Source organism: Lycorma delicatula, chromosome 11 (assembly GCF_047948215.1).
Source record: "Lycorma delicatula isolate Av1 chromosome 11, ASM4794821v1, whole genome shotgun sequence".
Taxonomy (NCBI): domain Eukaryota; kingdom Metazoa; phylum Arthropoda; class Insecta; order Hemiptera; family Fulgoridae; genus Lycorma; species Lycorma delicatula.
Window position 1 is genome coordinate 57,220,014 of NC_134465.1, and position 14,027 is coordinate 57,234,040.

General features: G+C 31.4%; 1 protein-coding gene across 4 annotated transcripts in view; it reads left to right on the forward strand.

Annotated features, from left to right (window-relative positions):
• The window catches only part of LOC142332158 (uncharacterized), a 42,748-nt gene that overhangs the window by 6,939 nt on the left and 21,782 nt on the right, over positions 1 to 14,027 (forward strand). The window lies entirely within an intron of this gene.

Consider the following 14,027-nt stretch of genomic DNA (forward strand, 5'->3'; position numbering starts at 1 on the left):
TGAGGGTATGTCTGACACAGCTGACATTAAGAAACAGGGTAAGCCCAAGTGGGTTAAACCTGGTGAGGTGTTGCAGCTTGGTGGCTCTTCCTCCTCTTCTAGGGAGGATAAGTCGCAAGATGAGCCATCGACCTGGGCTGAAGAGGTTAAGGTTTTGGTTCAAGAATCAGGGAAAACCTTTAGAAAGGCAGGTACCTTTGCCACCTCAGTGTGAGCCTTTGAGGAGAATTATGATTTAATTGTTCAGTTATTGGAAACTCAAAGGAGTGCCTCCAAAAGTGTGCGGGATAGGATTCTTCCTAAGGTGAGGGATTTTAAGTCAGTTGTAGCAGCGCTGGCTGAGGGATAAGAGATGTTGGCTGCTAAGCCTGTTGTAGCAAGAGAGGTGGTGGTAAAGGAGACGTGAAGCTAATCTGTCCTGATGACAGCCAGAAGTGGTTTTTGTCAATATGAATGAAGTGACATCTAGCAAAACTAGTAAAGACCTGAAGGATGAGTTTCAGGTAGTCCTTCGCAGTAAGAAGTCGAACCTGAAGATTCAACCAATAAGACGAACAAAGAAGGGTCTTGTGGTAGTTGCAGATGATGAAAATACTTTCAAAGTGATTACTGATTCTTCAGAGATTGGTAAGTCTGACGTGAGAGTGGATTGTAAGAGAAAGAGGCAAAGAAATTTGTGGATTCTCTCTTGGTTAGACTCTTTAAGTTTTGGAGTGTCAATGATTTGGAATTGGATAACCTAGCAGAAAAATTATCGGCGTCCTTTATTGACACTGCTTAGTGCTCTATACCCTGTAGTTCCAGTCGATAGAGGCAAGTGTTGTGGTCGAATAAGGAATATACTAATTTGAAACAGTCTGTCTGTTGTTTACGAAGGGCATCTCAATGAGAATGTGATCCTGGATGGTGGGCCATACTTGTTGCTAATTATAGAGAGCACAGGAATTATTACTTTTACAAGGTATGTATTACTTTTACAAGGTATGTAGTACCAAAAGAGATTCATGGCATTCTTTTGTGCAGCACCGGGTAATAAAGACCCTAACCCACCGGGTTGGTCTAGTGGTGAACGCGTCTTCCCAAATCAGCTGATTTGGAAGCTGAGAGTTCCAGCGTTCAAGTCCTAGTAAAGCCAGTTATTTTTACATGGATTTGAATGCTAGATAGTGGATACCGGTGTTCTTTGGTGGTTGGGTTTCAATTAACCACACATCTCAGGATTGGTCGAACTGAGAATGTACAAGACTACACTTCATTTACACTCATACATATCATCCTCATTCATCCTCTGAAGTATATCTAAACTGTAGTTACCGGAGGCTAAACAGGAAAAAGAAAGAAAAGAAAGGTAATAAAGACCCATGAGGAGTAGTAGTATATAGTTTTGGGACACAAACGTAGAAAGGATGTTCTTCTGTCCACTCTCTCAACTTGGCATGGAATTATATTAGACAAAAGTGAAATGTTACAAAAACAGCTTTGTTTTAATGCCTGATGATAATGCAGACAGTGAGTCTGCGTATATTTACTGGTGTGTCGTGAGGTCGCTCATGTATATGGGGATCCTTTATCTTCGGAAATTACCGAGGCTGAAGTGTGTCTGGTTATTTGTAGTTTTGGAAAGGTTATGGCCCCTTCCTTTGATGGTATAACAGTGGAGCTTCTTGTTTGCTGTGTTGGAGTTTGTGTCAGAACTGTCACATGGGTTTTCAGGAGATATTTGTTTGCTGGGTATTTCCCAGTTTGTTCGAGGAAGAAAGGATTAGTTAAATTATTATTTAAATGCGGTGACAAGGAAGCTACTGTTTGTGCCTCTTACAGGCCCTTGATGTTGCTGTCAGCTCACGGTAAAGTTTTTGAGAAGGTTCTGTATCTTCGTATGAATGAAATAACCGTGGTATATTTTTAACTCTACAGAATTTTTATATCTACAGAATTGTTAAAATTTCAATCACAGAAAAAAAATTGCGCAAATTTCCTGGAAAATATATTGCGAAGCATTAAACCTGATGAGATTTTTGTAGAATATGTCACTGACAGCTTACAGATTACTTTAAAAGTACTTCAAATCAGAATTAAATTTTGATTTAACTCTACATAAGTATATTGTTAAATCTATATATACATAGTCCGTCTCACAGGAAAGGTAATTTATGAAATAAAATAGATGTTTATTTTTAGCTTATATGATGTTTTATTCAAGATAGGCTCTTGGTGAGTCAATACACAACTAGAAGCGTTGGAAAAATTGTTCAAAACAATTCTAATACTCGATCTTTGAAATTGCCTGCAGTACCATGGTCGTAGCCCGCTGGATATCTGAAATCGTGTCTTAACAATGAAAACACTTGAAATACTGAAAACACTATGTTTCATCAGCTGTTACGATGCAAGACATGAAGTCTGGGTCCCTAGCGGCCGATTTTTTCATGTTTGTAGTGTTCCACTCTGCTATCTTTTGATCATCAGTGAGCGAGTGGGGCACTAAGCGACAACAGATCTTTTTGTCCAAATTTTCAGTTGTTGTAGGAATTGCAATGATCTCCTCAATTAACCTGGTAGATTCCTATCATTTTGAAGAATTTCAGCCACGTTTCTAACATTTTCTTCTACTTGAACTTTCGATGATGCTCCTGGATGTTGATCATCTTCAATACATTCTCTACTGTCACGAAACCTGGCATACCACTTGAAAACCACTTAAAATATTCAGTTGAACTCGCTTGCTGAATTATCCAATCGCCTGATATTGTGTAATTAGAAATCAGAATTTATTTGCTTCTTCAACACCTCTTTTTCTGTTTAGCCTCTGGAACTACCGTAAAGTATTACTTCAGAGGATGATATATATGTAAATGAGGTCCAATGTACATGTGTCTTATACAGTCTCAGGTTGGCCATTCTAGAGGTCTGTGTTTAATTGAAACCCAGCCACCAAAGAACACCGGTATTCACTATCTAATATTCAAATCCATATAAAAGTAACTGCGTTTACTAGGATCAAATCCTAGAACTCTCGACTTCAAAATTACATGATTTGCGATGACGAGTTCACCACTAGACCGACCTGTGGGTTTTGCTTCTTCAACGCTAATTAAGCACTGACTGAAGCTGAAATTGGCCACCATCACCCACATCGCCAAGTCCTTTCAGCCAGCTCTTTATCAGCTTTAGCTCTGGATGTGTTATCTTTGTTATTTAGCGTAAGTAATGTTGTGCTCTTTGCATGCCTGATCCAACTTATTTATGCCGGGGGCTACTATTTTAAAAATCTCTTAGTTTAGTGCCAAGACCGCAGTACTGATAGCCAGGTAAGTAAGCTTCTACCGGTATATAATCTGCAGCTCTATTCACTACAGTGCTGACAACATTACCCAACGATGACATGATCCACAACATTTTTTCGTAATCCTAGTTTTTTGCTTCTTCTTCACCTATCTATTTGCCATATCTATTAATGCAAGTGAACCGATTAACGATATTGGAAATTATCGCCAGTATCTGGTCTAATTTTCAAAACCTTCAGATAAGATCTTAGTATGTTTCAGATAAGGTCAATAGTATTACACATTAACTTGTCAAACCCGCTTAGTTGCGGATTATATTTAATGCTACATCTGATACCGTTACTCTGTTTACTACAGTATGGTCATACTATAAATATCATTACTGTCAACAAAAAAAAATCCTGACTACTTGTGCTTCTACCTTAGCTACTTCTCATGTGCCATATATCATAAGAAAGAATGCCATATGTAATGTAAGGTTATAGATTGAAGTACTTATCTGTTTGGGAAGTAATGAATTACAGAAGCGTGTAAATTAATCTCAATGCAGATGTTATTTAATAAAAAGTAATTTTATTTAGAAAAAAAATCATACCTACAAGTTTGTAATACCAACCAACTATTTATATCCTCCTTTATTCTTTGTCACTTCATGTACACATTTGGCATCGATTTAAGTGTACTACACACTTTTTTTGATTTCTTCATCAAGAAATCATATTAATATTATTGCTTTAATGAGGTCAATTTTTGTGATATAATTCATTTTTGAGTATATTTTTACTATTGCCCAAAACTTTTTCTGCCGGGTTTAAATCTACGGAGTTGCCCGGCCTCGGAACCACTTCAATGTTTCATTCTTCAAAACGTTTTCCACTCTTTGGTCGGCTTGACATGGCTTCAAATCTTGTTGTAACACTTCATTGCCTTGTGGAAATTTATTTTGAAGATGCATCACTTTCCTTTACTTCAGAATCTTGACATATACATAAATTTTCAACATACCGTCTACTGGAAGTAATAAGCAAGGGGCTTCAAATGTGAATCGACCCCAGAACATTTTTTTTCTTGGGAGATTTAACTGATTGTTGGATACGAGCCGGTGATGTATTTTCATCTGATACTTTTCTAATGTACGGAAACCTTTGCTCCTGAACATAAAAATCTGACTCATCAGAAAACATAACATTTTTCCTATTTTCTTTGATCCAGACAACACGTGCTTTGCCCTCAAGAGTCTTTTTTTTTGCACATCGCTAGTGTTAAAAGCTGCATTTTAGCTGGTCGATAAGCTTTCCAATTGCCAGAAGTCTGCATCTATTTCCATTATTATATATTCAAGACACAAAGAACAAAAAAATAAGAAAATATTATTTTGTAATAAAAATTCACAAAACGCTATTTAAAACATGAAAATTGTTTAGTAACCAAAGAAAAATCTCATTACACGGACAACTTAAAGAATTGTGTGGTCAAGAAGTTTAGCCACAATGTAGAAATAAACAAAAAATTCCTACATTTGGATTAATTTGCTTGCCTCTATACATTATTTCCATTCAGCTGTGATTTGCTTATTATATATAAATTGGTCCTATTCACTGATCCATTTTTTTTGCAGGTTTATATAATGATAGCAAAAATTATTACGGTAAAACAAGTTTTATTATTTATAATACAAATAAAAAAGGCAAAATTAAATATTCAATCTCATTTTACTTTTTACATTTTTAAATAATGAATGTTCAAAAGTAAAAACATGATATGATGGGGACCATCACCCCAACACGCTTTATTAAACGCCTCCCGAATATTATGGTTCTACCATCTTTGGTTTTCTTTTACTTTAGTTTAATTTGAGTTTTATTTATAAATATCTGTTTTTATTAAATTTCTGGCAGGTGTTCTATGTGCTGTTTTCTTTTATTTTCTTCTTGATGCTTTTTTATTACTAATTTCTTCTTTCTTCTTGATTTTAACCGAGAACAAACTGTCTTATAGTTTTTTTTTTGTAAGGTCTAGTTTTTAATGTTTAAAACCTTTGTCTGTTTTGCTTTTTTTTAATCTTTACCTCTATAAAGTCTTGCGTTAAAGTGAACTTCTGTAAGTTTTTGTTCTGGAGCTAAAATTTAAAAGCGTACTTCTGCTGAAAACTACATAGAAATAATTTTGAATATCATGACTGTTGCTATGTTAAACATCATTAAAGAAAAATTATCCTCTTGTTTGAAGTTTTTTTTTTTTCAGTTCATTTTATACTTCTTTTTTATATCATTTCTTGTCTACAATTTATCATTTCAAAAGTTGAAAGTTGTAATCGAAATAAAAGCTTTATTACAATAGTTCTTTTTTACTTACACTAGAAATAATTTTAAAAATCAATACAGGTAGTAAATAAACTGCAACTCCTTTTTAAAAAATCATGAAATCTCAGTAGAATCAACATCTCATAATTAGAACCTCTCATATCAGCTAAAACTTATTAAATTTACATTTGAAGTGAATAAATGACAAAAAAATAAAGGTAGTGTCTAATTAATAAGAAAATTATATCCAAAATAGTATTTTGACTAGGATGTTAGTAAAAGATGTAATGTATGTTGATTGAAAATTCAAAGAATTAAAAAATATAAAAACATTTAAAATACACTTTCATTTAAAATGAAAGTGTACTATCATCTCAAGTTAAACTAATAAATATCGGTTTAACTTTTTACTACTAACAACAAATGTGTCATCGACTATGGTAAAAGACAAAATTTTAGGAAAGAAAACAAGCTGAATCTAGAAAGAATTGAGCAGTTTAATCAAATTTGGTACCTATTTAGAATAATATACTGGGAAAAATAAATAAATATGGAAATTTCAAATTATCGACCATCTTAGTTATTCATTATACGATAACTCGAGAACTACTAGCGTTTAGAAGTAATTGTTTATTAACTAAAATTTTAAGTATTAATTTTTTTCAATTTAAGATTCGAGTTATAGTGGAAAATTTTAATGTTAGTCTATGCTCAGTTTATAAAATTAATTTTGTGCCAAATTTATCTGCTTTTATGTGCAACATTAATCAAAACTATTCAAGTAGTTAATATTCCCGCAAATACTGCTAAATTTGAGGTGTAATACTCTACAGGTTTTACGAGGGATGATTGAAGTGTACCAGATAGGCCATATAAAACCATTCTCAGCCATCTGACACAGTATTTTATGATACATACTGTGTAAGAAGATTATTAATAGAAGGTCCATTGACTTACTCATAATCCCCAGCCTTCCCCTTCCGTTCAGTGAGTCTGTAGTGTTGACAAACACTACATACGTCATGGTGTATTCAACTGAGCAGCATGTTTTCACTGTAGAGGAATATATTCACACAATTTCAATGAATGTGGTTTGTGAAAGGTTTTATGGACTAATCCTTGAAGTAATGTTCCTGCAAAATTAAGAATTCAAGATTTAATGAAAACTGGCAAACAACGCAACCGACTCTTGTCACCAATGCAAAGAGAGTGACACGACCAACTGTTTGTTTGACCAGAAGTTGTTGATATAGCAGATACTACTAGAAGGAGTCTCACAGGTCAACACCTTGATTATCCTGACAAACAGGAGCTTCTCAAACAATGTGTTGGCTTATACTAAACAAATTTACAAATGTAAATGTAATGGTAAATGCAAATGTAAATGTAAATTAAATGTAAATGTAAAATTGTAATGGTTTACAAATGAAAGCCGATCTTGTGAGAGTTGTAGAATTAAAACACCATATAAGGTTAAACGAGTAAATTACTGTTAGTGGCTCTTACAGAATATTAAAGAATTCCTTGATCCTTTTCTCTTCATTTCAATAGATGAAGTGCGGTTCCATTTATCAGGCTACGTTAATTCTCAGAATATGTGGCACTGGGTTACACAAAACCCAAATGAAAATCACTCAAAAATCATTACACGATTTAAAAATTGGTGTTTCAAGTGCAATTTTTGGAAGCTGGATTGTTGAACCAATATTCTTGGAGAAGACTGTTAATAGCGACATCCATTTACGATTACGAAGAATTTACCCGTAACTTGACTCCAGAAGAACTTTCTTGTGGTTATTTCCAACAAGACGAAACAATTTAACACACTTGTAAACGGTCTTTCACTCGAATCCACCAAGATTTCACGAAATAGAACAATCGGTAACGACTTTGGCCGCCTTGATCTCCAGATTTATTATTGTGCAATTTTTACATCTGGACCTATTTAAGAGGGATAGACTATAAGAAAAACCCATAGACATTGGAAGACAACATACGGGAAGAGACTTGCAAGGATTCTAGTTGGAAATTGAATGTGAAATGCCGTGCTGAACTTTGTATAGTAGCTGGTAGTGAGCTTTTTGAACAGAGACTTTAAAATAACATTACAACATCGTAAACATTTATTTTTTCTGAAGCGTTGTAACTGAAAATCAATAAATGTAAGTAATTTAATATTACATTTGCTTTTCATTTTTAAATTTTTATTTCTGGAGGCCAGTTTTATTCGGTTCACTCTGTAATAAAGTCACTCGTAACTCAGAAATGACACACTTGGATAGCACTTATTAACATGTCGACCCGGTTTTCCGTGGATTCAAAATTTAAATAAGATTGTTTAAATTATTAGAGGCATCATGTGCAGAGACTTCATGTGTTGAAAGCTTGAATCGAAGCAGAGCGGTTAAAAGGTTTTTCTTGCTAGATTTTTATATTCATTTTTAATTACTACAGTAACGCTTCACATGCCCGTTTTGTGAGAACCAGACCTTCCCTGAGTAAGTTCGCAGGATCTATTCTCAAAGTATCAGAAATACTAAAAGTATACAATACTTTGCAGTAAATTAAAAGTATTTAATTTATATACTTTATATATATGACAAAACTTAAGCTAGACTCTTCTATCCTGAAGATGTCAAGATACATACAAGAAACCAACATCAGAAAAAAACATAGAATTCTAATTTTCTTATGTAGTAGAGTTTCTTTTCTTTTTTTTAAAGATTTGAACCAAATCTATCTTTTCATATGAATAGCGCACCATTAACTTAAAAAGTTAAATTTTATTAAAGATTGATTAATTTTTAAATTTCTCTTATTATTTATTATTTTTTACAACATATAAATTTTTAAACAATGGAGTAATAATTAGAGTATCATGTAAATACAAATTCACTATTTTTATTTATAAATATAAATAATATATATTTTTAAACTATTTATATAATGTGGTTTCTCTGTTCTCTCTCTCTCTCTCATATGTATTTTATTTATATATGTAAAAAGACAATTTTGTGTATTTTTAATAATTTTTCTATTTGTACTTATATTAATGAAATAAAGTTTATATATATATATATATTTTTTTACGTAATATCAATTTTATAAAAATATACATCGATTATAATTTTATATATATATATATATATATATATAATTATGTGTAGTATATAATTATATTTAATCTTTACAAAAACACTAGCATATAAAAATAATGTAATATTAAGATATTACATTAAAATTTAAATTAACTAGGGGTTAATACCATCTAGGAGAAAAGTACCCTTTAAAAAAATAGTAAATGTAAATCTTATTATTAAAATGTTGAGCTGATTTATATGATAAATTTTCTAAATATTTTTAAAATTGAAACTGCAAAAAGTCATTCCTTTGAAGTGAAATTAAGTTTATAGGTGTGATTTTTTTAAAAAAAACTTTGCCTCGCCCTAATTATATCGGTTATCTTTAAACGATAGAAAGAAAAAATACCGGTCGAGTTACTTCATTAGTTATGGATTAATGATCAGATACAATCCTACTAGTGGCCAAATCTATGTTTTATAATTCTATATAAGTAATCTGAACAGAGCTGCTTTTTATATTAATTTACTGAGTCTAGTTTATTGAAGGAGTATGCTTGTTTACTTTAGATGCAGCTGTTTACTTCACAGTTGAAGCTATTAGAATTTGATTATGTGATCTCTTAAAACTCATGACTTCTTATTACCCGAATTATAATTTTAAAAAATCAATAAACCTAGCTTCATGCTACAATGAATTTTAATATCAGGACTATTTTACAGTAATTCTTTAACGTAATTCATTGTGATAAAACAAGTGATAAAATTAAAAATTTTAAAAACCCCACAAAGCTATTTTGAGGAAACATATCTACTGCAGCGCCCCTTGGCGTCTTGTAACCATAAAATATGTCCAAGAACCTACTCTGAAGTGATACCTATGTTAGGTAATGCAAAAAATCACATCAAAATTGGCCCAGCTGTTATAGAGAAACACTACTGCAGCGTTCTCTGGTGGCCTATAATGATAACATGTCTAAGAACTTGCTGTGAAGTGATATCTATGTAATACAAAAAACACATCAAAATCGGTCCAGTAGTTTTTGCGGAAAATGGACACATACACACAAAAGCTCTTACATCAAACACATCCGCTGCCTCTGTTCTGTCATGGGTAATAAAAAAATACCATTGATGTAAGTTCCGGCATTCTTAATATGAATCCAAACATGACTAGGTCAGATGCTATATCCATCAAGCTAATAATAATGAATAAACGATTCGAGATTAAGGAAAACTAAAACTGTTAACGAAAAAAAGTTTGAAGAAACGATGAGAAGAACAATCATCTACCCTTGGAGAAACTGTATTATGAGACAAATAACTCCATTCAGAGAAAATGTAAGATTTCTCTAGTCATTGGGCATTAATCTAACCCACAATTTCTTGGAAGATCATGATATTTTTGTGCAAATTGCACCGGCATATTAGCGATCGATCATTTTGGGATTAACAGATCCAGTAAAACCTGCATTTCCTTCAAAACTTAAACAACAATGTAAGAACTGGTTCGGGGTTCCTTAAGAACATCACTTTTATCCAGAATTTTGTATTATTGCCGTAACAGAATGTTCAAAGAGCTGTGATGATAAATTTAGCGGTTTAATTATAAAAATTATGTGTTTATAATTGATAATTTTATTAGTTGAATGTTTTATTAACAGTTAATTAGTATTGTTATCCTCTTACATACTCTTCCATGAAGATTATTTCATTTATAAATAATAAGTTCATAACATCTTATCTTAAAGTTTTCATCTTCTGCATCCATTCGTGAGATTATATTGCAACTCGAAATCTTTAAACACAGTAACAATTTGGCGCTTTACATGCTTAACAGTTTGGCACAGTTTATACTTTACTATCATTTTAAAAGCAAATTATGTTACGATAATTAAAAGATAACTTTTAAATTACATGCCTAAACCGACTCAGTCGCTTGTTGCTTCTTGATGTATTCAGAATGAAACCCAAGAAAGTGACAACTATAAGAATACAGGGAATGTAAACCTGTATTAGGAAGTGTCCTGTGTGCCTTTATAGATTGAAATTTACTTGTAACAGAGAAAACAGTCCTACAGTATAAAAACAGGCAAAATAAATTTTTATTTATAAAACAGAATAGAATTCTAAAACTAAGGAACGGTTTTTTATGCAATTTTTTTTATCATTAACCATCTCTGATATTTCAAACGCTTAATTATTGTTTTATTATCATTATTCATTGATAAATGAAATAATACATCAATGACATATATGTAATAATTACTATATGTAATAATAATCATTACTAAAAGAGACACCGCGACTCATAATCACTGAGAATGAGTGCATAGCTAACATTACTATCAAAGAAAACAACTGACTATTGCTACTCATTAATAATGAATTATACATGAAACTTCTGCTAGATAAAATAAATTATGAAGAATTTCAGTGATTATTAATCTATTCAAAACTTGAATAGGTAGCCAACCAAGTGCATGACATTGAATCGGTTACGTTTCAGTTCTTGAACATCTCATGCAAGAAGGTCCTTTTTCTTTTTCTGTTTAGCCTCTGGAACCGCCGTTAAGGTATTACTTCAGACGATGCATGAGAATGATATCTATGAATGTAAATGAAGTCTAGTCTTGTACAGTCTCATAGTTTTCAAATAAACGTATTTCAAATGTAGTCTGCTTTTCTGAAATTAATAAAACTTTTTGATAAATAAACTTCCATCGTGGAAACATGTGTAGTATTTCTTTTTTTTAACTAGTTGTCATATGTAAATTAGTTCTTTTTCTTGACCGATTCTTTCTCAAGAACACATTGTTGTTTTGTTAATAATGTAATTTTAAAAGAGTGAACATTCAGACAGTCATTCTAAAATATCTACTCTTAGGTTAGGTACTAATATAAACGGTAAACTAATAATATGAAAATAAACATTATCTAATAGTACTGAATATTGCAAAATGTTGTACATTGAAACTGTATCGATTTTGAAGTATTGAATAAATATTTTGTTGTTCTTCTGTGGTAACATAAGAACGGTTTTTGTTCTTTTATTTAACATGTAATTCTTATTCGAGTTCACTTATCCATTGTAGATACTCAAATCTACAAGAGAAGCATTATGTAATTGTGTTCATTATGCATTATATGTTTTGGTTTCTCAAGCGATTTGCTTATTAGGAAGTTTTGCCAGCTTTACAATAACTTGACTATATAAGAAATTCGTCCAATATATTTGTGGTTTATTACTCTTAATAGCGACTTAAATAAGAACTCATCTAGGCATGAATAAAGTGTTTTGACATCTTTATAAGTTCTACTCTGCAAGAAGTCAATCTTCTAAAGTGATGACTTTAATTACCACCCCTATTTACTTAAGGAATCCAATTTTTCAAGCGATGACTTAAGTAGCAAACTATCATTAAGAAATTTACTTAAGGAATCCAATTCATACAACCAATTTACTTGTTAAGAAGTCGGCCAGCTTTACCACAACTTGCCTAAACAAGAAATCCATCCAGTATATTTGCAGTTTATTGCGCCTATTAGCCACTTCCTTATACAGTAAATCCTGTAATACATGTTCTTGTGTAAGAATTATTCGCTGAACCTTTAACAAATAAAATAAAAGAATAAAAGCAGGGTTGAAAGTAACGGGGTTGTTTTTTTTTAGGCACACTTAAAAATATTTTGATATGAAATGGGTATTTGATCTTATTGGAGGATTTAGAAAAGCCATTGCAAATAATATCTTCAAAAATATCCTTGCACTGCATCGGTTAACGACATGAAATCTAGCTAGTGAGACAACTTCAAGTTAAAATACAACAAAATATTGTAATTCACAATATTAGCAAAATGATCAAAGTTTCAATGTATCCAGTTTTATTTTTCAGATATCAATTTTTAATGTTTTTTTACCAATATGTTAGACATTATTACTAAATTGTAATTATTTTGTTACGACCTGGCATAACCAGAAAATAGTAATAGTAAGTAACTTAACACGAGTTTCAAGTCATTGCTGAAACCAACAAAACCACTTATAGAACATGTATCAAATACCAGGATTAGTTTAGAAGGCTGATTTCTTCACTGAACAGAATGTACTCTGCATATTATCAAGCTCACCAAGACATAAGTGATAATCAACCCTACAAATCACACTTTTATTCTGTTTACCATGGTGGTATATTTTCTAATAATAAGAAATAGTAATAATACAAACAGTTTATTTAGGATTACTGACACTTCCTTCTCTTCTTTGAAGTGTAAGATTGCGTTGTGGACTTCCCATCAAGTCAAACTCTGATAGTGTCATTCCTGGTTCAAAACTTACACTTGCTCCAGACTGTCATTGATATACAAGTTGATGACTTATGACTTGGGTATGCATCTATAGATAAGTACATCTTTATTACATGATTTCAGTTAAAAAAAAAATTGTATAATTATACTAATGTAGAATGAAAAGTATCTTAGATATTAACTACTACTTCCATAAATATACTGAATACTTAAACTAACTACCTTCTCACCGCTAAATTCTCATACATTTTTCAAGCCAAAAGTGGTTGCCGATCAGTAAAACAAAAACTTTATAAATCTTCCTAAAACAATAAAAAAATTTTAATTCTTTAAAATTAGTAAAACTTGTACTTTTAGGAACTATTCGTGGAGTTCAAATAAATATCCACCTTCAAGCGTTCAGAAGACGACTTTAATGTTTGCCCAAATATTACGATCGATCGGCATTAAGTTTCAAGTAATAATTTTTTAAATGAACATATCGTTCGTTGCTGTCTTAAGTTACTAACTGCACTTTTTCACTAAGCAAGGTACGTGAAGTTAAGACTCAAATGAATTTTTAAAATAAATTCTTATTAAAATGAATGTTACAGTACTTTTTATAATAAAAACATAAATAATTTTGTATACTATATTGAATTATAGCAGTTACAGTTTTAAAATAATTTTTTTTTAAATGTTTGCGCTTAGGTCTTTTTGAATATTAATGGTTTCTCTACTTTATTTCATGATCACTGAAATTAAAATGCAAATTACAATATCAGAATAGAAAAATATTAACTAACAAACTCCTGCTCATATTAGGACTAGTGTTCATATTTTTGGAAAATTTGTTTAATGTAATTTAACCGATCGATACATCAACAAACTGCTGCTAATAATTCTAAACAGTAATGTTAGTTCATTAAAACACCTGGGAAATTAATACAGAAATAAACAGCCAATAATAATGTATAACAATAATTAATCTAATACAACTAAGAATTACTGTGAATTTAATAAAACAAAAGATAAAAATCTTGCTTTTTTAAAAAAAATATTAAGTTTTT